The 23051-nt window shown below is 42.2% G+C and overlaps 1 protein-coding gene and 1 pseudogene across 2 annotated transcripts in view; both read left to right on the top strand.

Moving 5' to 3' along the window:
- Positions 1-1041: 1041 nt before the first annotated feature.
- On the top strand, positions 1042-21209 carry LOC309853947 (IST1 homolog; annotated as a pseudogene). Its single transcript has 9 exons — positions 1042-1369; positions 2300-2386; positions 3311-3394; positions 4219-4328; positions 6582-6770; positions 8944-8989; positions 17273-17361; positions 20551-20736; positions 21084-21209. The product of its transcript is annotated as an IST1 homolog (transcript).
- AP1G1 (adaptor related protein complex 1 subunit gamma 1) overlaps positions 20770-23051 on the top strand; it is a gene marked incomplete at its 5' end in the record, with an annotated part of 80139 nt that continues 77857 nt past the window's right edge. The window contains one exon of the mRNA XM_082712330.1: positions 20770-21205. The remainder of the gene's footprint in view (positions 21206-23051) is intronic.

Raw genomic sequence — 23051 nt, 5'->3', positions numbered from 1 at the left:
TACACCCAACATGGGGCTTGAACCCACAAACCTGAGATCAGGAGTTGCATGATCCACCAACTGACCCAGCCAGGTGTCCCTGAGGACAGTTTATTATTTTTTGTGTGTAATTTTTTTAAAAAGTTTATTCATTTATTTTTCAGAGAGAGAGCACAGCAGGGGGAACAGCAGGCAGAGGGAGAAGTAAGCTCCCCGTTCAGCAAGGAACCTGATGTGGGGCTCGATCCCAGGACCCTGGATCATGACTTGAGCTGAAGGCAGACGCCCAACCGACTGAGCCTCCCAGGTATCCTGAGGACAGTTTTTTTTAAATGCAAAACACTTCATGCGTCCTCTTTTTAAATAACCTTTTTATTATGGGGGTGTCTGGGCGGTTCAGTCAGTTAAGCGTCTTTCTTTAGCTAAGGTCATGATCTCAGGGTCCTGGGATTGAGCCCCACCTAGGACTCTGCGCTCAGTGCAGAATCTGCTTGTCCCTTTGCCCCTATCCCCACTCTTGCCCTCTCTCTCAAATAAATAAAATCTTTAAATAATCTTTTTATTACAAAAATAATAATTGTTCACTGCGGGACATTTTAGAAAAGCAAGACAAGCTGAAAGGGTAAAACAAAGACCACTCATCAAAGCACCCTGTAGAGCTGTAGGCCTTCAACAGGTGTCAGAATTAGAGAGCTTGTTCAAACACAAATTGCTGGACTCCCTTCCAGAGTTTCTGACTCAGTATTTCTGGGGTGGGCCCCAAGAATCTGCAGCCCTAACAGGTTCCCAGGTGATGCTGGTGTTACTGATCTGGCGATAACCCCTTGAGAACCACTGACCTAGTGCAAAACACTGATAACTTTATATATGCATATATAGTGTATATTTTTTATTGTTTTTATTAAAACACTGTTTCACCCTATCATATAACCTGCCTTTTTATATTCAACGAACTCCACTTTGTACATGCATTTTTCTTTTTTTTTTTTTAAGATTTTATTTATTTGACAGACAGAGATCACAAGTAGGCAGAGAGGCAGGAAGAGAGAGAGGGGGAAGCATGCTCCCTGCTGAGCAGAGAGCCTGATGCGGGACTCGATCCCAGGACCCTGCGATCATGACCTGAGCCGAAGGCAGCGGCTTAACCCACTGAGCCACCCAGGCGCCCCTGCACATGCATTTTTCTGTACATGTGCTTCCTGCTGCTACCAAAAGAAAGCAAGAAAGCAAGGAAAGACATTGCTGACTATCTGGCTGCTGGGAAGGGTGAATGAGCTCAGATCTTAGTGGAAGACATTATCCGAGAAGACTACCTCATGGAGGCCATGGAGATCCGGGAACTATATTCTGATCTGCTGCTGGCTTGGTTTAGCTTGATCCAAGCCACAAAGTAAGACCTATGGAATCTGAACCATTCTTTTAGGCTCAAGGGAATGAGAGAACATCCCTGCCCCATAGTGAGGAAGAGGGTGGGCTTCAACTTGTTGATACTCTGCCAAAGGACTTTGTCTCTAATTTTTATAGGAAGAAGTAATGCTGTTTGAAGAGACTAGGTCAGTCCAAAGAGCTGTTTTTAGAATCATATGGTTGTCGTTTTCCCCCTGAACTTGTAGAAAAGTGGGAAAATATAGACAAAAAAAAAGAATCCATAATCACCGAGTCTGGAGCTAAGAATTTTGGTGTATTTCTTTCAGTCTGTATATGTATTTCTGTATTTATCTGTGTTGTATAAACACATTGTGTGTGTGTGTGTGTGTGTGTGTGTGTGTGTGTGTGTATAGTTACATATACCTATATGTACGTATAAGTATGTATTCTAATTTCAGTTAAGAGGAATTATTTGACATATTTTGAACATTGTCCATGGGCTACCTTTTATTTATTTATTTATTAAAGATTTTATTTATTTATTTGTCAGAGAGAGAGTGGGCACAAGCAGGGGGAGTGGCAGGCAGAGGGAGAAGCAGGCTCCCTCTTGAACAAAGAGCCTGATGAGGGGCCCAATCCCAGAACCCTGGGACCATGACCTGTGCCAAAGGCAGATGCTTAACCAACTGAGCCACCCAGGCTCCCCTACATTTTTTAAAAATATTTTATTTATCTATTTATTTATTTATTACAGAGAGGGTGCAGGAACAGGGAGGAGGGGCAGAAGAAGAAGCCTAATCCCAGATCCCTTCAGAGATTATGACCTGAGTTGAAGACAGATGCTTAACCAGCTGAGCCACCCAGGCACCTCCATGGGCTACCTTTGAAGCAGGGGCGGGGGTGGGGGGAGAAACATAAAACCCTGTGTTGCCTAACTTTGTGATTTTCTTAGGGAACTGGATTCTGGTCTCACTGAATCTGTGTCTGCACTAATCTGGACAGCCCCGCCCTCCAGTCAGAGGTACCTGAGTTGAAAATAGTAAGTGTAGGGGTTCCTGGGTGGCTCAGTGGGTTAAGCCTCTGCCTTTGGCTCACATTATGATCCCAGGGTGCTGGGATTGAGCCCAGCATCAAACTCTCTGCACAGTAGGGTGTCTGCTTCCCTCCCCCACCACCCCTTCTCCTCTCTGTCTACTTGTGATCTCTCTGTCAAATAAATAAATAAAATCTTTTTTTTTTTAAAGAAAATATTAAGTCTAAAAGTTTTCACTGCCTGTGCTACGACTGTAGGTAAGGGCATCACTAGTGCTTCTTGTTTGGAATTGTGGGATTAGTTCGAGGAATCCTCTTTTCTCCTAAAGGACAACGATAAAAGTTTTTTCTCCTGCTAGTCTTTGAGTGAAAGAATGGTTTTCTTTTAATGGCAATAATAGATACAAATAAATAAACCTCACCTAAAAAAAATAAAGCAAAATTTGAAATTGGATTTCTTTTGTGTGGAGAACAGGAATCCTAATTTATAAGGTGTTTACAATTAGAGTTTCTAAGTTTAACGTTTATCAGATATTTAAAAACAAAGCAAAGCACTTGTTAAATGTTGCTGTTGCTGCTGTTTTGATGCTAAAAGAATATAATTCCAGGGGCGCCTGGGTGGCTCAGTGGGTTAAAGCCTCTGCCTTCGGCTCAGGTCATGATCCCAGGGTCCTGGGATCGAGCCCCACATCGGGCTCTTTGCTCAGCGGGGAGCCTGCTTCCTCCTCTCTCTCTACCTGACTCTCTGCCTACTTGTGATTTTTGTCTGTCAAATAAATAAATAAAATCTTAAAAAAAAAAAAAGAATATAATTCCCATGAGGTAATATGAAAGTGATTTTTGCTCTTTTGGTGGTTCTTCATCTCAAGCAAATTTGCCATAACTTGATGAGTTTTGCCTTTATTTCTTTCTTGCTGATGGTTTGCTCCAGGTATCTAATCAGCCACGTGCCAAGTACAGCCAAGAATATGGCCAGCTGTGTTGAACCAACGAGATTGGAACTGTCAGCTCTCAGGTAGTACTCTTACAGAGACACATTTTTCTATGTCAAGAAATCTAGGAAAAACTTAATTTTCTGCAGACTGCAAGATGTTTAGAAATACGTTTTGCATTGGAGGCAGAGCATTTTAGATTAGGGAACTCAGATGCTTATCAAAAAACTAGCCTCAAGCCAACTGAGATGGTTCCTTTATGAAGAAGGCATAGATTTTCCTAAATGAAACTGGCCTAGTGATATGAAGGAAGTTAATAAACTTAGAAGCTTCAGCTTTTGGACATCTTCCATCAGGACCACACACGTAAAATTCAGCACTGACATTCAGCTGAGACACAGAGATCTGGCTGCAGTGTTGTTTAATGCTGGCAAACGCTCTCAGCCTCTAGCGTGTCCAATTTTTTTTTAAGATTTTATTTATTTATTTGACAGAGAGATCACAAGCGGGCAGAGAGGCAGGCAGAGAGAGAGAGAGAGAGAGAGAGAGAGAGAGGGAAGCAGGCTTCCCGCTGAGCAGAGAGCCCTGGGATCATGACCTGAGCCAAAGGCAGAGGCTTAACCCACTGAGCCACCCAGGTGCCCCAGCATGTCCATTCTGATTGGATGGTGCCCTGCTGTGCTGCTTGCTGAGTGTGTTGTATCACCTCTAAATTCAAATAAGTATAAAGTCGGAATTCTTGAGTCAAAGTATTTTTTATTATGTTTATTTTCTTCCTCTTATTTTACTTGGTCTGAGGCTCTTTCATCCCAGGAGAGGTCTGCCATATTACATAAACTAAACTATTTTTGTTTCCAAATTTGTAGATATGTGTGTGACCAAGTCTGTTGTGTTCTTTATCTTGTAGCTCATGTGTAAATTAAATGTGAACATTATACCCCAAGTTCTAGTAGAACAACAGCTGATAGAAATTGCTAAGAACTATAATGTGTCATATAAATCCAGGCAGCCATTATGGTGAGTACTTTCAGAAAGGGAGACTTGACTTACAGCTGAGGTTTTTATTGTGCACCACAAGATTTTTTTTTTTTTTTTCCTGCTTAGGAATGTGGCTTTCAGAGTAACCCTGGCAGGAATGTAAAGCAGGTGACATTTGCACCTTTTCTTTGCCCACATACTTTTCCTAACAGAGCTCGACTTTTGCTGTCACATGTCCCTTATAAACTGGTAACACTGGAGTAGAAAATGAAGATGAAGATATCTTTAGAATGTACTTGTGTAAAAAACAAATAAAAACAAAACACGGGGCACCTGGGTGGCTCAGTGGGTTAAGAGTCTGCCTTCGGCTCAAGTCATGATCTCAGGGTTCTGGGATGGAGCCCCACATCAGGCTCTCTGCTCAGCAGGGAGCCTGCTTCCCCCTCTCTCTCTGCTGGCCTCTTTGTCAACTTGTGATCTCTCTCTCTGTCAAATAAATAAATAAAATCTTTTAAAAATACACACACACACACACACACACACACACACACAGAAATGTGTTAAACATTTTTGTTCTTAAGATCTCGATTTTATCCCCCCAGAGATAGTTTGCATTTTAGTAAAGGACTCTTGGATTAAGGGCTGCAAGATCCTAGAGTATAAAGCACCCTCTTTTGGTGTTGGTTAAGAGTATGAGTTCAGTAGTGAAATGGCCTATATTCAGATCCTAGATTCACCATTTATTAACTGTGAGACTTTGGGCAAAGGGCTTACCCTTCCAAAGACTCAGTCCTCTGAACTTTAAGAAGGGAGATGATTGGGGCGCCTTGGTGGCTCAGTCCTTAAGCGTCTGCCTTCTACTCAAGTCATGATACTGGGGTCCTGGGGTCAAGCTCTGCACTGAGCCCCTCATTAAGCCCCCCATCGAGACCCACATGGAGACCCACATCAGGCTCCTTGCTCAGCAGGAAGCCTGCTTCTCCCTCTCCCACTCCCCTTGCTGTGTTCCCTCTCTCGCTGTGTCTTTCTGTCAAATAAATAAATCTTGAAAAATAAAAGGGGGGGATGATCATAGTTAATAATTATTACCAAATCTCATAAGTTCATTGAGATTATTAAATGAGCTAATATGAATAAGGAAGTTAAATGCAATGCATGGCATATAACCAATGCAATCAAGTTTTGCTTTTTGTCATCATCACTGAGGGTGGTTTAAGCTTCCAGAAGGTAGCCATGGAGTGTTTTAGGGCAAGAGGGATATCCCTGTAATGCCTTTGAATTGCTGAGGGAGAAGAAGAAGCAGACTTCCTGCTGACCGGGACTTGGGGTGGGGCTCAATCCGAGGACCCTAAGATCATGACCAGAGCTGAAGTCAGACACTTAACCAACGGAGCCACTTAAAGGCCCCATTCCACTGGCTTTTTATTTCACTTCCAGTAACAGGCAGCAGCTTTCCTCGGACCAAGGAGGCCGCCCATAGGCACTCTCATCTCTTCTCTCTGCCCTCATTCTCTCTGTTCTCCCCTCTGTTTACTCTGCCTCAGCCACACGGGCCTCTTCCTGCTTCTTCAAACACACATGCTGATTCCCACCTCAGGACCTTTGTACTTCCGGTACTCTGCGTTCTCTAGCTATCTGCCCTGTCCCTTGCTTACTTCCTTCAGGTCTGCACTTTTTTTTTTAATTTTTTTCTCTGAGTCCCTTCCCAGCTACCTTCTCTGAAATGTCCACCTCTTCCCTCTTTTCTGCTTTATGTTTTTTTTTTCTCTATCGCTCTTATCTCCAACATACTGTACCATTCACTTAGTGATCTTGTTTATATGTTTTGTCCCCTGGAATATCAGTTGTATATGGACAGGGACATCTGTCTGTTTTGTTTACTGTAGTATCCCTAGCCCTGTGCAGACTTTACGTTAAGTGGTCAATGGATTCTATCAAATGAGGGAATAAATCCAGACTTTGCCACCGCTAAAGCTTGGTGAACCTTCTTGTCGATCTATCTATGCATATTTATGTGTAGCTCTTAATCACTGAGGTACCACAGGGTCCGACCCTCAAAACGTAGTCATTGAAAGAGAGAAAGAAGCAGCTTGTGGGCCAGAGGCTTGAAGCCTGCTTTAACAGTCATTGACTTATACTAGAGTCTAAACTGCATGGGGGTAGGAACTATGTCTCTTTGCTCACCACTTCTTCGCCTGTGTTTCCAAGAATGTTTGGCAGACGGTAGGTATTGCAATAAACAAATGTGTGATAAACTGAGAACCCAATGTGATTCTTACCTTCTTGCCTCAGGAGGAAGCCCCGACAGACCTGGTCAGTATTGGATTCACTGAGGATGTCAGGAAAGGTGCCCTTGGCAGAACTGGTGGAACTTTAGCAAAAACCAGTGATCCTCTCAAGGCATCGCCAGTATCTGCACTGGGGCCCTTTCCTATGAGATCCCCGGCCCCTTGTTTCTCACACCTTCCTCCTGAAAGACAGGTCAGTACAGTAATGGGAAACTGAATCTGGAATGCTAGTACCAGTAGTGGTAGAATATATTTCTACATCGGCTTTTTGAATGGTACAATAACCCTTGTGAAGTTTTTAAGGCCAGGGGGCATATTTACAGTCATTTAGGTGACATTTGATGTGTTTTTATGCTAAACTCATGAGACATAGGCCGACGGTCTTTTATCATCCTCTTGATAATACCACAATATGGATGCAGGAACATTTTTATGAGCTGGACAAATATGAAAGTCTTTAATGTACAGTGATTTAGACTCATGTTTTTTTTTTAAGATTTTATTTATTTATTTGTCAGAGAGAGAGACAACAAGCACAGGCAGACAGAGTGGCAGGCAGAGTCAAAGGGAGAAGCAGGCTCCCCGCAGAGGAAGGAGCCCGATGTGGGACTCGATCCCAGGACGCTGGGATCATGACCTGAGCCGAAGGCAGCTGCTTAACCAACTGAGCCACCCAGGCATCCCTAGACTCATGTTTTAATATTTAATTTATATGTGGTGAAAACAGTTTACTCTCTTATTGAAAATAGTATAAAAATCTCAGAACTTTGTATGTATAAATCTAGAAAAATCAAATAAAAAGAAGTTCAGGAGCCATTGACATTAATATTCTTTATTCTCTGTTCCTTCAGTATGAAGTCAAGAGAAATTGTTTATATTCTTTTTACCTTGCTAGGCATTTCTGACCCCATGGAACTCTTTTTTAAAGATTTTATATTTCAGACATAATTTAGCTCTGATCTTCCTCGTTGAAATTTTTGTCTGAACCACACCTTGTGTACTGCTCAGCTTCCAGTCTTGGAATGCAAGTACTCTGATTTAAAATAAAAAAGAATTATAATCTCTAGCTCTGTCTATGTCATTGCAAATGGCAGGATTTCATTCCCTTTATGTCTGAATAATATTCCATTGTGTATATATGCCACATCTTGTTTATCTTTTGATGGGCACTTGGGCTGCTTCCGTATCTTGGCTATTGTAAATAATGCTGTTATAAGTCATTCAGAGAAAGACAAATACCATATAATTTCACTCATACGTGGAATTTAAGAAAAAACAGCAGAAGGAAAAAGAAGAGAGACAGAGAGACAAACCAAGAAAGAGTCTTAACTATAGAGAACAAACTGATGCTTGCCAGAGGGGAGGTGAAATGGGGTGCGTGAAATAGGTGAGGGGGATTAAGGAGCGCACTTGTTGTGATGATCACCAGGTATTGTATGAAATTGTTGAATTGCTGTATTGTACACCTGAGACTAATATAACACTTCCCATGTTGACTAAATGGAGTGAAACTAAAACCTTAAAGAAGAAAAATAAAAATGAAAAAGAAAACTTTATTATGGAAATTTTAAACATATAGAAAATTAGAATAATATAATGAACTTCCAGGTACCCATCAATTTTAACAGTTGTCAACATTCTGCTTCTTTTATTTCTTCTATCTCTCTCCTCCTGACACTTTTTTTTGTGTGTGGGGAAGAAGGAATTTAAAGCAAATCTCAGACGTCATATAATTTCACCCATAAATAATTCAGTATATATTCAGTATATATTTCTAACACATACCCTTTGTTTTTACAATATAAAACAATGCCATTATGATGCCCAATACAATTAAAATAATTCCTTAATATTAATTCCTTAATAAATCCTTAATACTCAATATACATTATATTTTATTTATTCTCAGAAATATATTTTTGCAGCTTTTTGTTGAAATAAAGATCCAGAAGGATCCAAAAAGATCTACACACTGTATTTGCCAATATATCTTTAAAATCTTTTCATCCTAACACTCCCTTCTTCCTGCTTGTCCTTTTCTCCTCACCACTTATTTATTGAAAAAAGGGTCCTCTGGCTTTATTAAACTGAATCATCTGTCACAAGTAGCATCTCCAGGCTTAAAGATAAAAGATTTCCCAATTCTTATTTGAGACCACACGTGGCAAAAGAAGCAAAACTCATAGTCACTCCTAAAGCTAATTTCCAGAAGGCATTAAAAAAAATTCCCTTTCACAGAAAGGAAGCTTGACTGTGATTAAGTTAACTTAAGTTAATTATATGAAATATTTACTGAAGGCTTACTATGAAAAATTGTGTGTTTGGAACTCCAACCAATCATATCCCAATGTTCTTTTTTCTTTCAGAGTGACTCCTATAAGAAGAATGATTTGTTTCCTTCACTGGTTCCTAGTAAGTATAGGGAATGCTGGTAGAAACTGGAATTGCTTAATATCTGTTGAAGTTTTCCAGTTGTTATAAGACTATTCCTTGGGGTGCTTGGGTGGCTCAGTTAGGTAAGCATCTGACCCTTGATCTCAGCTCAGGTCTTGATCTTGGGGTTGTGAGTTCAAGCCCCACATAGGACTCCATGTGCCCCACTTAAGAAAAAAAAACTATTCCTCCATAGGTGAGAGACGGTTATTAGTGATTGACTAGGAGTACAGTGGGTTCCTTTATAGTAGCTAACAGTTTTCAAAGTGTATATAGATCTCTGAGAGGTCTTTAACACACACACACACACACACACACACACACACACACACACACACACACAGGTTTTTAAACCATTACCACACTGGATCATCATGGCATATATTTTTTAAAAGTGTTCTTTTTTAAAAAGTCCAGTTTGAAAAAAAACTAGTCCGGATTGCCCTTGAAGCAAGGACCAACAAAATGTCACTGCTACCACCGTTTGCATGCTGTGGGAGTTGTCTAGTTCTCCAGATTATATGCTGCCCTCTTGAAAGTAATAATAGCCTACTGTCTTTAAGTCTGGGATTTCTTTCTGGAAGACTGTATTATTGTTACTTTGAATTATATTTATTGAAATGAACAGGTCAGGACTCAACCCCCCAACTTCTCCAAAGCCAGAATCAAGATCCAGGGTTGGTTTTGTTGACTTTATGTTGCCTGATTTGCCCAAAGTAAAACCTCAGGCAAGCCTATCCATTGACCCTTATGGTTCTGAGAAAGTTGATCTGAAGATCTTAACCAGAGACTTGAAATGCTGAAAAAGACCACATAATTCCTTGGTCTTGGATTGGGCAATTAATTTTTTGGGCATCAGAGCTTTTCAGCACATTTTATTATGGCTACTCATGTGTGGGTCTGAAGTTTTCTCATTTACAATTCTTTCCATCTCTCTCTTTTTTTTTTTTAAGGATTTTATTTTTTTATTTGATAGACAGAGATCACAAGTAGTCAGAGAGAGGCAGGCAGGGAGAGAGGAGGAAGCAGAGCGGAAAGCTTTCCCCCGCTGAACGGAAAGCTCGATGCAGGGCTCGACCCCAGGACCCCGAGACCATGACCTGAGCCGAAGGCAGAGGCCTCAACCCACCGAGCCACGCAGGCGCCCCTCCATCTCTCTTTTTAAAAATTTATTTTTATTTATTTTTATCCTTCCATCTCTTAAAGTCTGTGGTTCTCTGTAATAATATGTATGTGTGTCTGTCTGTATATACACATATTCCTGTCTCTTAAAATTCTATAAATCTTAAATGAAGATTCCTGACCTAAAGAATTTTATTAATTACAGTCAATAAGCTCTTGATTTCTTCTGGATCCTTATTTCTCTCATAATTCTCACTTTTCCCAGGGAGGCAGAACGGTGTGTCTTTAAACCCTGCACTTACTAGCTATAAGACTCCTCGGTAAATGATACTTTTGTCAGATGTGCATGAGAGAGCAAAGAAACTAGAGAAATATGTGTCTTTTAAAAAATGAGTATTTGGTGGGCACCTGGGTGGCTCAGTGGGTTAAAGCCTCTGCCTTCAGATTGGGTCATGATCCCAGGGTCCTGGGATTGAGTCCTGCATCGGGCTCTCTGCTCAGCGGGGAGCCTGCTTCCCACCCCCCATCTCTGCCTGCCTCTCTGCCTACTTGTGATCTGTCTCTCTGTCAAATAAATAAATAAAATCTTTTTAAAAAATGAGTATTTGGGGCACCTGGGTGGCTCAGTGGGTTAAAGCCTCTGCCTTCGGCTCAGGTCATGATCTCAGGGTCCTGGGATCGAGCCCCGCATCAGGCTCTCTGCTCAGCAGGGAGCCTGCTTCCTCATCTCTCTTGCCTGCCTCTCTGCCTACTTGTGACCTCTGTCTGTCAAATAAATAAATAAAAATATTTTTTAAAAAATGAGTATTTGGGGGGCACCTGGGTGGTTCAGTGGGTTAAGCCGCTGCCTTCGGCTCGGGTCATGATCTCGGGGTCCTGGGATCGAGTCCTGCATCAGGCTCTCTGCTCAGGAGGGAGCCTGCTTCCCTCTCTCTCTCTCTCTGCCTGCCTCTCTGCCTACTTGTGATCTCTCTCTATCAAATAAATAAATAAAATCTTTTTAAAAAAAATGAGTATTTGGGGGGCCTCCTGGGTTGCTCAGTCAGTCAGTCAAAAGTCTTGGTTTTGGCTCAGGTCGTGATCTCAGGGTCCTGATCTTAGGACTATGGGATCAAGCCCTTTGGTGGGCTCTGCACTCGGCATGGAGTCAGCTTGTCCCTCTCCCTTTGCTCCTCCCTGCCTTCTCTAAAACAAACAAACAAACATATAAATAAATAAAATCTTTTTTTTTTAAATGAGTGTTTTATTTTTTAAAATTATTTTTAAAAGATTTTATGTATTTATTTGACAGAGAGAGATCACAAATAGGCAGAGAGGCAGGCAGAGAGAGAGAGAGGAGGAAGCAGGCTCCCTGCTAAGCAGAGAGCCTGATGCGGGGCTCGATCTCTGGACTCTGGGATCATGACCTGAGCCGAAGGCAGAGGCTTTAAACCACTGAGCCACCCATCTGTCCCTAAAAATGAGTATTTTAAAGAAAGAATATGCAAGCGTAAAGAGAATGAGAGCTGCTATCAAGAAATCAGAGGAATCCTGTGCTTCTGGGACCTGTCACCTACTAGCTGTGAACCTCCTTTTTCTCCCCCATAAAATAGAGACAGTAATGAGAATTAAAAGATATGGTTATGTAAATCCCTTTAGCACTTAGTAGGTGCTTAATAAATGTTAGTTTCCTTTTCAATTTCTATTATTTGCTAAGTTCCAGTGAGTTAAATATTAGTGACTCTATGAAACTGGGTAAATGAGAGGCTGAGAAAACAAATGGTCAGAGTAATTATTTTGTATTTTGTACAACTGTTTTTGTTTTTGTTTTTGTTTTTGTTCTTAGCAGCCTCCATGCCCAATAGGGGGCTCCAACTCAGTCTTGAGCTGAGATCAGAGTTGGACGCTTAACCAACTGAACCACACAGGCACCCCTGTTTTTCCTTTTAATAGTCTTTATGTTTTAGAGCAGTTTTAGGTTCACAGTAAAATGCCAGATTTATTTTTTTTTAAGATTTTTATTCATTTACCCGCGCGCACGAGAAAGCAAGCGAGTGAGAGCGCATGCACACAAGCAGGGGGGCACCAGGCAGAGGGAGAGGGAGAAGCAGGCTCCACTCAGCAAGGAGCCGGTTGTGGGACTCGATTATCAGCACCCTCGGATCATGACCTGAGCCTAAGGCAGTTGCTTAAGCAACCCAGGTGTGTCTCTCTCTCTGTCTCTCTCTCTCTCTCTCTTTTTTTTTTTAAGATTTTATTATTTTATTATCTGAGCTGAGATCAGGAGTCAGATGCTCATTAAGTGGGGCCGGGGAGGAGTGGAGGGAGAGGGCGAAGCAGGCTTCTTGCTTGAGCGGGGAGCCCAACTGAGATCCTGACCTGAGCGGAAATGGAGAGTCAGATACTTAACCAACCAAGCCACCCAGGAGCCTCCCATTTTTATTTTTATTCTATTTTTTTAAGGATTTTATTTATTTATTTGACAGACAGAGATCACAAGTAGGCAGAGAGGCAGGCAGAGAGAGAGGAGGAAGCCGGCTCCCTGCTGAGCAGAGAGCCCGATGCGGGGCTCGATCCCAGGACCCTGAGATCATGACCTGAGCCGAAGGCAGAGGCTTTAACCCATTGAGCCACCCAGGCGCCCCCTCATTTTTATTTTTTAAAGATTTTTTTTTTTATTTAGCCAAACTGATTTAATTTTTTTTTTTTTTTTTTGAGAGTGCGTGCACATGTGTGAAGGCTGGAGGGGCAGAGGGAGAGGGAGGGTGAGAAGCAGAAGAGTGTTGGATCCTAGGACTCTGAGATCATAACCTGAGCCGAGGTCAGCAGACCCAGGTACTTCCAAATGAATATTTATTTATTAATTTATTTAAATTAGAGAGAGAGAGAGCAGAGGTGGGAGAGGGAGAAGCAGACTCCCCACGAAGCAGCAAGCCCTATACGGGGCTCTATCCCACCCCTAGGGATCATGACCTGAGATGAAAGCTGACGTTTAACCAACTGAACCACCCTGGCACCCCCCAAATTAATTTTCATTTTATTTTATTTTATTAAAGATTTATGTATTTATTTGAGCGAGCACGAGCAGAGGGAGGGGCCAAGGGAGAGAGACAAGCAGATTCCCTGCTGAACAAGGAGCCTGACCCATGTGAGGCGCTATCTCAGGACCCTAAGATCATGACTGGAGCTGAAATCAGGAGTGGGTCACTCAACTGACTGAGCCGCTCAGGTGCAGCCCCCAAATTAATTTCTAAATACAATGATTGATTATGCGAAATCTTTATTCAGAATCCCATTTTACGTGTCCAGGAGAGTTTACATTGCCCCCTTTGCAGGTGACAAAGTGATACCTGTGAACCAACTTCTCTCTTTAAAAAAATCAGTTTGATCTTGAATGTTTCACTGAAGGATTTCCCCCTCCTCGTATAAAGCACTTTAATTCAAAGACTGTGGGGTCAGAGGGAGGATCTTCCAAATCCAAGGCACTTGCACAGCAAGCGGGCTGCCTCTCCTGTGGAGTATAGCGCCTCACTCTGGCACCTGTTTGAGTCCTGGATCATCCTCGAGAATGTGTGAGCAGGTTGGTGGAGGATTTTGGTGTTTCCTTAATTGGGTACAAGGAAATTGCTGCATCAGCTGCTGTATATGTCTCAACACTTCTTGGACTTTCCAGGCTAATTTTATTTTATTTAAAATTTTATTTTATTTAAAATAAAATAAATTTTATTTTATTAAAGTATTTTATTTCAAGCCAACCCAAAGGCTTGAACCCACAACCATGAGATCAAACCTGAGACCATGAGATCAAGATCTGAGCTGAGATCAGGAGTCAGATGCTCATTAAAAAAAAAAAAATGTCAGATGCTCAATTGGCTAAGCCATCCAGGTACCCCTCCTCAGACTAATTTTAAAGCAAATTGTAGGTATCTGGGTGGCTCAGTCAGTTAAGTGTCTGCCTTCCGCTCAGGTCATGATCCTGGGGTTCTGGGATCAAATCCAGCATTGGGCTCCTTGCTCAGTGGGATCCTGCTTCTCCTTCTCCCTGTCACTCTTCCTGCATGTACACACTCTGTGTGTGTGTGTCAAATAAGTAAAATATCAAAAAAATAAATAAAAAGCAAGTTGTTGATCTGCCTGATTTTAGAGGCGTAAGGATAAGGCTATGCACTTAAAGGAAAACAAAACCAATTTACCATGGAATCTTGTAGGCAAATGATGGTGCCCATATTAAGGAAGTAAAAGTACTTGAGTAGGAAATGAGTCAGAGCCCTGCTGTGTTTCTGGATAGTGCAACCCTCTCTGGTGGCCACAGTTTTGTCTTCCCTAAATTAAGAATGGTACGGGGACGCCTGGGTGGCTCAGTTGGTTGAGCAGCTGCCTTCGGCTCAGGTCATGATCCCAGCGTCCTGGGATCGAGTTCCACATCGGGCTCCTTGCTCGGCAGGGAGCCTGCTTCTCCCTCTGCCTCTGCCTGCCATTCTGTCTGCCTGTGCTCGCTCCCTCTCTCTCTCTGATAAATAAATAAAATCTTTAAAAAAAAAAAGAATGGCACTATTTCCTCAGTTTGGGGTTTCAGTTAGTTGCAGTGTCATATCTGGTGAGAGTTTTCACTCCAGAAGTGCCAACATAATACAGAATCACTTAGGGACGCTGGGGTGGCTCAGATGGTTAAGCAGCTACCTTCAGCTCAGGTCATGATCCGAGGGTCCTGGGATCAAGTCCTGCATTGGGCTACTTGCTCAGCGGGGAGCCGGCTTCTCTCTGCCTGCCACTCTGCCTCCTTGTGCGCTCTCTCTCTCTCTCTGACAAATAAATAAATAAAATCTTTAAAGAAAGATATAGAATCCTTTACAAACCAAGTATAAGTATTCTACAAAAAAGAAAATATTGTGACATAAAACATCTCGAGTGGCACTGTGGATGGCCTTTTAAAAAAAAATCTCTAAAGCAAAGAATTGGCTTGGCTGAGCTTTGTATCGTATAGACTTTGAAGGAACATGTAGTAGATTTCCTGTTGATTTTGGTAGGAGGTTAAAGAGCATATGGAGTTGGCCCTTAGAGTTTCAATTTTTACATCATTTCTAGCTCTTTTGTCACAACTGAAAAATTAATTCCTAAACCCTTTTCTCAAGCCAGGATAAATTGTGAGTAGGGACCATGCTTAAAAGAATTGTAAAAATGCTTTTTGTGAAAACATTACGTAAACAACAGAGGGACTAATTTCTCTCTGACTTTCAGGCTTATTTATAGATTTGGGTGACTCAAAAGAGTAGAGCTGCCTCACGTCACTGTCACTATATTTCCTACAGGGTTGTATCTCCTTCACTCTCCTTTCTTGGCTGAGGTCCCTGGCACGTGGAGAAGCAGGAAGGGTTCCTTGTGAAGGATGCTCACCACATTTCTGCGGGGAGAGCTTTCCCTAACTGCTGTAAAGATCATATGGCTTCAGCTGCTGATACTGAGTCATTTAAGAACCCCACTGCATCTAAGCCCAAAAAAGAATATCCCCCCTTACCTCACCCCCCGGATACCAAAGATTGCAAATGACATGCCATGTCTTCCAAGACACTTCTTTCACTGTTCTGGTGCCCCATGATCTCTCATTTTTCTGCTTCTTTTGGGGTTAGGACTTATCTGCTAAGTGATAATATCATTGACATTTTTGTGTTAGAGGATTTTTTAAAAAACCTAGCTTGCCTTAATGAGATTAAGGAAGATATGACAGTCTCTTTTGAAATGTCCCTTACAGGGGTGCCTGGGTGGGTCAGCTGGTTAAACATCTGCCTTTGACTCAGGTCATGATCCCAGGATCCTGGGATTGAGCCCCACATCAGGCTTCCTTCTCGGCAGGAGTGTCTGCTTCTTCCTCTGTGCCTTCCCTTGCTTGTGCTTGCTCACTCTCTCTCTCTCTGAAAGAAATATACATCTTTAAAGAAAAAAAAAAAGAAACGTCTCTTACAGATTCTGTGTACCCAGGGCAGTATGGTATAGTGAAATATAAATCTTTTAAAAAAATTGAAAAAAGGAAAAATGTCTCTTACAGATTCTGTGCACCCAGGACAGTATGGTGTAGTGAAGAGACTCAGGCAGTCCATTTATTAAATGACTGCTATGTAGACTAAAAGAAATATACAGTTAGTCCTCACTTTTCAAAAGGTCACATTAGACCGCCTCACTTTTATGAATGACCTACATTAGTACCTGTTCTCGCTAACCAAAGGAAATCTGAAGATTTTCACTTCCACAAAAAAAAAAAAAGTGAAAATGGTACTCAGTGTTTGTTTCACAGTGAGCATTGAGACAGCATGCACACGGAGCAGTGAGAAGTGTCCCTGCCAAGTTTCTTCCCTGAGATCTATGCTAAAATTTAGGTAAGATTTTTCCTAGAAAGACCTTATATTTATTGAGCCCTTACTATACACCTACCCCTGTTCTAAGTTCAAGTGTATCAGCTCATTTGATAATGACACCAGCTTTAAGATGCCAATGCTACTGCTGTAATTAACTTCATTTTATAGATGGAGACACCGAGGTTCAGAAGTCTTCACAGATGCGAAGTAACTTGCTGTAGGTCACACAGTAAAGAGAAGGAGGGCGGTATTTCAAGCCCAAGCAGTCTAGCGCTAGAAACCAACATTTTTAACTCCTATAGTATAATGCCTCTATGGTTTACAGGCTCCCGAGGAGCAAATGAATCAGTGTGTATGAAAACACTTTTGTGAGTTGTGAGACACAATGCACTACTGTTACTTGTAGTGGACAATCAATAAATGGCTTAGCTGAATTGTTTGGTGGCACAAAAAGTATTTATACTTACATTGTAATGATCCTTGGTACTTTTCAAAGTGCTTTCACACATTTGATCTCTCGGGATAATAAGCCACTTTGAATCCATTTTGGAACAAGGCTGGTCATCAATACATGTGGGGCTGCTGAAGTCACAGGCCCAGATAGGGGAAACACCTTGCTTACAGCAGGAAGTCAGTAACCCAGTCAGGACTGGCACGCGAATGATCCGACTCCTGGCTGGTTTTGTGCCTCTTTGGTTTTGTCCTTGGTTTTTGTTGTTATTATTTGTTAAATTGAACATATGAGTTATTAGTAATAAACAGAACTATACAAATAATTATCCTTTCTCCCAGCTGTTTTTTCTTCCTACAGGTTTTGCTAATTCTTTCAAGATGTTGCTGTATAAAAACAAAAATCCCCTGGGGTGCCAGTCTGAAGAGCATATGACTCTTGATCTCAGGGTCCTGAGTTCCAGACCCACATTAGGTATAGAGTTTTACTAAAAAAACTAAAAAACTTTAAAATAAATAAATAAAAACAAAGATCTCCTTTAGGATTTGGATCTGTACAACTGCATTATCTTATAAGAACTTTTTTTCCAAAAGCAAGTCTTTTTTTCCCCCCAAAAGTACAGCATGCTCATTGCAAAACCAAAATGTAATAAAGTAAAATCCTCTCTAATCTCACCATCCAAAGATAACCATTTTCACATTTTAGTTTTGTCCTTCAACTTTTTTCTGTGTACATATACACTTTCTACAATATTATTATAATGCCATTTTGTAATGTTTTTTCTAATTTGTCATACCATGATAATAAAGATAGAACTAGAGGTTCAGTTTTATTGACAGCATAGCATTCTATTTTATTGATGTGCTGTAATTTATCTGAAACTGAGGATTATGCTTGACTAGACAGGGAGTAAGTCTTCCCAAACTTTAATGGCTAGCCACAGAAACCAAAGTTCTTAGGATAATGATGACCATGCTCTCTACTGGGTCAATTGCTTTTATTTTTTGTTGCATTGGAGGAGTTTGGTAATTATAAATATAAGTAAGAAGATACATGGAGGGAGTTTACATTTTATACTGTCTATCATGTTCTCTTAATGTTCTGCCACTTGGCATGGTACTAGAAAAGTTCCTGCCTCTTTCTTAGGAAGATAGTTTAATTTTTCTTTTGTGGTTTGCAGTGTTAAACACTTAAATTCAAGCTCAAAGCAAATTTTTGTGATGTTACAAACAAAATACCTTAACTGCTTTGTAACCTGCAAGGTTTTTTAAATTTTTATTTTATTTTATTTTTTAAAGATTTTATTTTTTAAAGATTTTATTTATTAATTTGACAGAGAGAAATCACAAGTAGACGGAGAGGCAGCCAGAGAGAGAGAGAGAGATAGGGAAGCAGGCTCCCTGCCGAGCAGAGAGCCCTATGCGGGACCCAATCCCAGGACCCTGAGATCATGACCTGAGCCGAAGGCAGCGGCTTAACCCACTGAGCCACCCAGGCGCCCCTTAATTTTTATTTTAAAAAATATTTTGTATATTTATTTGTCAGAGAGAGAGAGAGACAGCACACAAGTAGGGGGAGCGGCAGACAGAGGGAGAAGGAGGCTTCCTGCCGAGCAAGGAGCCAGTTGCAGAACTCAATGCAATGGACCCTGGGATTATGACCTGAGCCGAAGGCAGACGTTTAACCAACTGAGCCACCCAGGTATCCTCCACCCAAACTGTTCTTAATGTATTCATGCCTAACTATACTTCAGAGGAATATTTTTAGTGACATCACCATGTTCTCCAGTTTTATCCTACTACTGAGTAAATGCATGATCCAAGGCTGCACTGTATAGTAGTGCTTTGGGGGGTATGAGGCAACTGAATTCCATAAGCTTTCTGTTCCTCAGACCATTTGGACTGATTCTACCTTGAGTGTGGATGTGGGGGTGGGTGGGTGTGTCCTCTTTTCTAATTCAGAAGGTGGCACCATGTAGCAGAATCCCAGTGTGGGAGGGTCTGGGAGGTCTTTCAGTAACACTTTCTGTGAGCCTCAGTCTCATTTTTTGAAAAAGATTTTATTTATTTGTCAGAGAGAGAGAGTGAGAGTGTGCACAAGCACAGGACAGAGGGATAAGCAGGCTCCCTGCTGAGCAAGGAGCCCTGGGGCTCTATCCTAGGCCCCTGGGATCATGACCTGAGCCAAAGGCACCTGCTTACCTGACTGAGCCACCCAGGCACCTCGGTCTCCTTTTTTGTAAAACTAAGTTACCTATGCTTGTCTAGTCTGATTTAGCAGGTTGGTGGGAAGGTCAAATTAGAAAATTAGGAAAATGCTTTTATAAACAATGTGGTATCAATACTTAATAATAAAAAATGTTAATTACTATTATCATGCCCCTGGACTTTGTTTCCAGTCACTTGGTAAGTCCTAGTAGTTCAGGAGTGAAATTGTATAGATTGACCTCCTCAATTCACTCTTTTTTTTTTTTTTTTAAAGATTTTATTTATTTGACACACAGAGAGAAATCACAAGAAGGCAGAGAGACAGGCAGAGAGAGGAGGGGAAGCAGTCTTCCTCCCAGCAGAGAGTCCGATGTAGGGCTTGATCCCAGGACCCCGAGATCACAACCCAAGCCGAAGGCAGAGGCTTAACCCACTGAGCCACCCAGGCTACCCCTCAGTTCAGTTTTTTAAAAAAGATTTTATTTATTTGAAAGAGAGAGAGGAAACAGGAGCAGTAGGGAAAGGCAAAGAAAGATGAAATCTTCCCACTAAGGTGGGAGCCCTGGAAGGGCTGGATCCCAAGAACCCAGGATCATGATTGGAAGGCAGAGGCTTCACCCATTGAGTCACCCGGGAGCTCCTCCTCAATTCAATTTTTGGAAAATATTTTGAAATCCCCAAATAAATGTGCCTAAGGAAAAAAGCACAACCTCCTGTCTATAATAGGTCCTAAACTCAAGATGTATGGTTAGTACAGTTCTTTAAAAAAAAAAAAAAAAAAAAAAAAAAATATATATATATATATATATATATATATATATATATATATATATATATATATAATTTATTTATTTGACTGACAGAGATCACAAGTAGGCAGAGAGGCAGGCAGAGAGAGAGGAGGAAGCCAACTCCCCGCTGAGCAGAGAGCGCGATGCGGGGCTGGATCCCACGACAGCGGGAACATGACCTGAGCCTAAGGCAGAGGCTTTAACCCACTGAACCACCCAGGCACCCTTGGTTAGTACAGTTCTTTTTGGCATCCAGCCAGGTACAGTACTTTATTTATTTTCAGGACTACTTTACTGCCAATCTACCTGAAGGACTTTAGTTTAGGTAGGTCACCTTTCCCTTAAATGGGCCAAGGTATCATGACCCTCTTTACCGTTCACGTGGAAAATATTTGAGTCAGGCGTTAGTAATTATTTATCAAGCCAGGAACTGTCTGGGTAGACTGTCTTTGGCTCAGGTCATTAGTTGTTGGAGACATGGTCAGAAAGCCCACTCTGGAAGGGTTTTAACCCTCACTAGTCCAAATCCTTTGTTTTTATATATGAAGAAACTGAAGCACTTAAATGACTTGTCCAATGCAGGAGTTGAGCGATGGTACTGGAACTGGAATCCATTTTTCTGTATCATTCTCTAATCTAGAGAATCCGAGACCACTTGGAGTATGTTCCCGAAGTTAACCTAGAGAGAAGGCTAAAGACTCAAACACAACAGGAAATAGTTTGGGATATTTGTGCCTTAAGTCCCAGTGGCCACCTGCCTCGCCTCGCCCGCTTCCTCAGCCACCTTGGTAGCCCCGCCCTCTTCAGGTGGCCCCGCCGCTTCCTGGTATGCCCAGCCTCCTCCTCCCCCACAAGCGGAACCAATATTCGGAGGCTTCCAGGGTCAGCCGGATCTTTCTCTCTCAGACTCTTCGCAGCGGTGACTCGGCAGCAGCGTCTCGCGTCATCAGTGACCGCCCCGTACCTTGCTACGCTTTGCGTCGCTCTGCGAGGAGCAGTCACCTCCTCCTTGGCAAATAGTCCTCGGCGGGGTCCGAGTTCTTGGATAATAGGAGAGGGGGGGCACAAGAAGTTGCAGCCAGGGAACACGGAATCGACAAGAAGAGGAAGACAGGGACCACAGTTTCTGCTATACTGTGTGAAGTTAGTTAAAAACTTCCTCCTTCCTAAAAGGATCCTTCCGCCTGCAGTCGCGGTGGTGAGGCCGAGGGAGCCGCCATTTTGGATGTTCGGTTCCTGCTGCCGCTGCTGCCGCCGCCCCCGGAGCTGCTGGTTTCATTCGAGGTTTCGGGCCGGTGAGTGTCACTCGCGGCGCTAAGAACATATTGCTTCTTTTGCCCCATGCCTGCCGGCAGCGCTCGGCCGGAAGCTTTCTGTCAGTACCAGAGGTCCGGTGCTGGGCTTTGGGGGGTGAGAAGAGAGGACAGAGGCTGGCCCAGGAGGGGCCCGGAGCCCCAGGGGCTGCTCCGACTTCTTGAGGGCCAACCCGAGGCCTCGGTCCAGGAGGCTCCGCGCGCGGGTGTCTTCTGTGCTGTGGCCTTGCTCGGCCGGTGCGGGCCTCCTTTGGACCCATTGACTTTCTCGGGCTTCGATCCTCTTTTGAGGGCTCATTCAGGGACCTGGGGTTAGCGGGGCGGGTCCCACCCCCGCGTGTCTTCTCTGAGCCACGTATCAGCGTTCCTTTATCTTGTACTCGGGTCAGGTCTTTCGTAGAACTCTCTTTAGCTCCTCATAATGCTCAATTAATCGCTGTCTGCTCTGCAGTGCCGTCCTCTCCGAACCGGACATTGCCCTCGCCTCTCTCTACCCTTCCAACCAACTTCTTTCCTAATTTTTAGGGTCCCTCCCCCACTCCCTAACTCAGCTGCGAGTGTCCTGCTTATCCTTCTCTCAAACTCTTGGTCTTGTGGACGGCAGTTTCTAATAATTCTCCCTATTTTCTTGACTGTCTGGAAGAGTCGGGACGATTGGTTATGTTTCCCTGTTAGGGTTTGATGAAGGAGAGCCATCGAACCACTCGCTTAGAGTATGCTTCCCCAGTAAATGTTTGGAAAGTTGGTTAAATGGCTTTGGGGAGGGGTGTAGGGAGGAGGCCGTCAAATGTTTTCTCATTTGTGAATTCCCTCCTTGTGCTGAAGACTTGGCTTTTTGGTGCTTACCGACACTTATGTATTTGTCTTGGTGTTGTATATCCCTGGGCATGAAAATTGCCCGAGAAGAATCTTAATCCGACGTCGGCAGAAAGGGAAGTAACTTTTTTGGCTCCTGTAAGGATTAGTTTAACAGAGGAGAGGAGTGAAGATTTCTTAGTGATCTTAACTTGCAGGTTATGATCTTTGCTGACTGATTCTGAAAAATACTTAAGTTGACTGTGTGTTGAATTTTGTGGGGGGGGGGCGGTTAGTTGAATTTTGGATATTCACTTCTGCTGTTCTCCTATAATACTTGTCAGACTATATACCTCAAGTTTTGGTTTAAAAATGTAGACTCTCCAGGTATCTATAATCTCACCACTTTTATGCTGTCCTTAAAGTATGTTTGCATTATGGCATGCTTGAATAAAAAGTATTTCACAGTAATTCACTGATTATTTCCTACATTTCAAGTTAGGCAAGTGTGATTCAATCACCTCTATTTCATCTCAGCCTGGGTTTTTTAACCTGCTGAAGAGAGCTTATTTGAGATTACAGCCTAGTGACAGTTGAAATTTAAATATGTAACTTAATGGACTCCTGTAGGGGGATGAAGAAGGCAGTGAAGAAAAAATTTATAACTTGAACTTGGATCAAACCTTTTAATACTTCTAATCCATGTCTAAGTGCATTATTCTTATCATCAGGTAGATAAATTCCTGTACTGGTCATATGATGTCTCAGTAGGAGACTGAATGTTTTCATTGTAAATAGTATTCTTGTTATTTAAAGAGACTTTTCAAAATTATGTTAGTGTTTCTGTATTTACTCTCGGGATAGGGAGTTTCTCTTTTGGATAAAGGAACTATCACATTTCTGAACATCTATGGAATGCTTATTCATTTAATAAATATCTCCTTGTAATTGTTACTGAAATGTTCCATTTCTGAGTTACATTTTTAAAAACAAGGTTATTGGAAGAGCTATCGGGTAGGTGTTACTTAACTCT

Source organism: Mustela nivalis, assembly GCF_964662115.1.
Source record: "Mustela nivalis genome assembly, chromosome: 18".
Taxonomy (NCBI): Eukaryota; Metazoa; Chordata; class Mammalia; order Carnivora; family Mustelidae; genus Mustela; species Mustela nivalis.
The sequence above is the reverse complement of the archived record's forward strand: the minus strand, read 5'-3'. Positions and strand labels throughout refer to the sequence as shown.